The sequence below is a fragment of the Dendrobates tinctorius genome, unplaced genomic scaffold (assembly GCF_039654945.1).
Source record: "Dendrobates tinctorius isolate UK_male_01 unplaced genomic scaffold, ASM3965494v1 ptg000016l, whole genome shotgun sequence".
NCBI classification, from domain to species: Eukaryota; Metazoa; Chordata; class Amphibia; order Anura; family Dendrobatidae; genus Dendrobates; species Dendrobates tinctorius.
Genome location: NW_027361684.1, coordinates 48,640,001 through 48,642,500, shown reverse-complemented (window position 1 = coordinate 48,642,500; position 2,500 = coordinate 48,640,001). Strand labels below are relative to the sequence as shown.

At 43.3% G+C, this 2,500-nt stretch overlaps 3 non-coding genes across 3 annotated transcripts in view; all 3 read left to right on the top strand.

The window, feature by feature from the left end:
* LOC141082025 (U6 spliceosomal RNA) overlaps positions 1-52 on the top strand; it is a 107-nt gene extending 55 nt beyond the window's left edge. Inside the window, exon 1 of the small nuclear RNA XR_012230287.1 lies at positions 1-52. This exon is cut by the window's left edge and continues 55 nt beyond it. This is a non-coding gene — a small nuclear RNA (U6 spliceosomal RNA).
* Positions 53-402: 350 nt separating this feature from the next.
* LOC141081871 (U6 spliceosomal RNA) lies at positions 403-509 on the top strand. The gene has a single exon (XR_012230140.1). It is a non-coding gene; the product is annotated as a U6 spliceosomal RNA (small nuclear RNA).
* Positions 510-867: 358 nt separating this feature from the next.
* Positions 868-974, top strand: LOC141081318 (U6 spliceosomal RNA). The gene has a single exon (XR_012229612.1). It is a non-coding gene; the product is annotated as a U6 spliceosomal RNA (small nuclear RNA).
* Positions 975-2,500: the final 1,526 nt, after the last annotated feature.

Below are 2,500 nucleotides of genomic sequence, written 5' to 3'. Positions count from 1 at the left end.
ATGGCCCCTGCGCAAGGATGACACACAAATTCGTGAAGCGTTCCATATTTTATTTGTCATGTTTTCAAACAGATGAAATTGAGCGATGCGCCCATGCAGATAGAAAGACTTATCATCCTCTTCCAAGACCACCGGAATTTCAAGAGTTTGGCTCCTCCCATTCAGATTTGCATAACTAATCCCATTTTGGCCTCCTTGCAATCAAACCGATAACAGTCTTTTTTTTTTTAAACTTATTTCCAGTTTGCATGCTAACTACGAGTACTATGCTGCATGCTGCTGTATCTTGTGAAGATATTAATGGAGAAGAAGAAAAAGTATAATTTCCACATTCACTCTCCCTATGTTAGAGAGGTGGACAAGCGGCGCCTTATATATATCAACGAGAATCTCCATATGACTGTGCTTGCTTCGGCAGCACATATACTAAAATTGGAACGATACAGAGAAGATTAGCATGGCCCCTGCGCAAGGATGACACGCAAATTCGTGAAGCGTTCCATATTTTATTTGTCATGTTTTCAAACAGATGAAATTGAGCGATGCGCCCATGCAGATAGAAAGACATATCATGCTCTTCCAAGACCACTGGAATTTCAAGATTTTGGCTCCTCCCATTCAGATTTGCATAACTAATTCCATTTTGGCCTCCTCGCAATCAAACCGATAACACTCTTTTTTTTTTTTTTTTTTTAAACTTATTTCCAGTTTGCATGCTAACTACGAGTACTATGCTGCATGTTGCTGTATCTTGTGAAGATATTAATGGAGAAGAAGAAAAAGTATAATTTCCACATTCACTCTCCCTATGTTAGAGAGGTGGACAAGCGGCGCCTTATATATATCAACGAGAATCTCCAGATGACAGTGCTTGCTTCGGCAGCACATATACTAAAATTGGAACGATGCAGAGAAGATTAGCATGGCCCCTGCGCAAGGATGACACGCAAATTCGTGAAGCGCTCCATATTTTATTTGTCATGTTTTCAAACAGATGAAATTGAGCGATGCGCCCATGCAGATAGAAAGACTTATCATGCTCTTCCAAGACCACCGGAATTTCAAGATTTTGGCTCCTAACATTCAGATTTGCATAAAAAATTCCATTTTGGCTTCCTCGCAATCAAGCCGATAACACTCTTTTTTCTTTTTTTTTTTAAACTTATTTCCAGTTTGCATGCTAACTACGAGTACTATGCTGCATGTTGCTGTATCTTGTGAAGATATTAATGGAGAAGAAAAAAAAAAGTATAATTTCCACATTCACTCTCCCTATGTTAGAGAGGTGGACAAGCGGCGCCTTATATACACTCACTGGCCACTTTATTAGGTACACCTGTCCAACTGTGTGTTAAGACTTAATTTCTAATCAGCCAATCACATGGCGGCAACTCAGTGCATGTAGACATGGTCAAGACAATCTCTTGCAGTTCAAACCGAGCATCAGTATGGGGAAGAAAGGTGATTTGAGTGCCTTTGAACGTGGCATGATTGTTGGTGCCAGAAGGGCTGGTCTGAGTATTTCAGAAACTGCTGATCTACTGGGATTTTCACGCACAACCATCTCTAGGGTTTACAGAGAATGGTCCGAAAAAGAAAAAAAATCCAGTGAGCGGCAGTTCTGTGGCCGGAAATGCCTTGTTGATGCCAGAGGTCAGAGGAGAATGGGCAGACTGGTTCGAGCTGATAGAAAGGCAACAGTGACTCAAATTGCCACCCGTTACAACCAAGGTAGGCAGAAGAGCATCTCTGAACGCACAGTGCGTCGAACTTTGAGGCAGATGGGCTACAGCAGCAGAAGACCACACTGGGTACCACTCCTCTCAGCTAAGAACAGGAAACTGAGGCTACAATTTGCACAAGCTCATCGAAATTGGACAGTAGAAGATTGGAAAAACGTTGCCTGGTCTGATGAGTCTCGATTTCTGCTGCGACATTCGGATGGTAGGGTCAGAATTTGGCGTAAACAACATGAAAGCATGGATCCATCCTGCCTTGTATCAACGGATCAGGCTGGTGGTGGTGGTGTCATGGTGTGGGGAATTTTTTCTTGGCACTCTTTGGGCCCCTTGGTACCAATTGAGCATCGTTGCAACGCCACAGCCTACCTGAGTATTGTTGCTGACCATGTCCATCCCTTTATGACCACAATGTACCCAACATCTGATGGCTACTTTCAGCAGGATAATGCGCCATGTCATAAAGCTCGAATCATCTCAGATTGGTTTCTTGAACATGACAATGAGTTCACTGTACTCAAATGGCCTCCTCAGTCACCAGATCTCAATCCAATAGAGCATCTTTGGGATGTGGTGGAACGGGAGATTCGCATCAGGGATGTGCAGCCGACAAATCTGCGCCAACTGTGTGATGCCATCATGTCAATATGGTCCAAAATCTCTGAGGAATGCTTCCAGCACCTTGTTGAATCTCTGCCATGAAGAATTGAGGCAGTTCTGAAGGCAAAAGGGGGTCCAACCCGTTACTAGCATGGTGTACC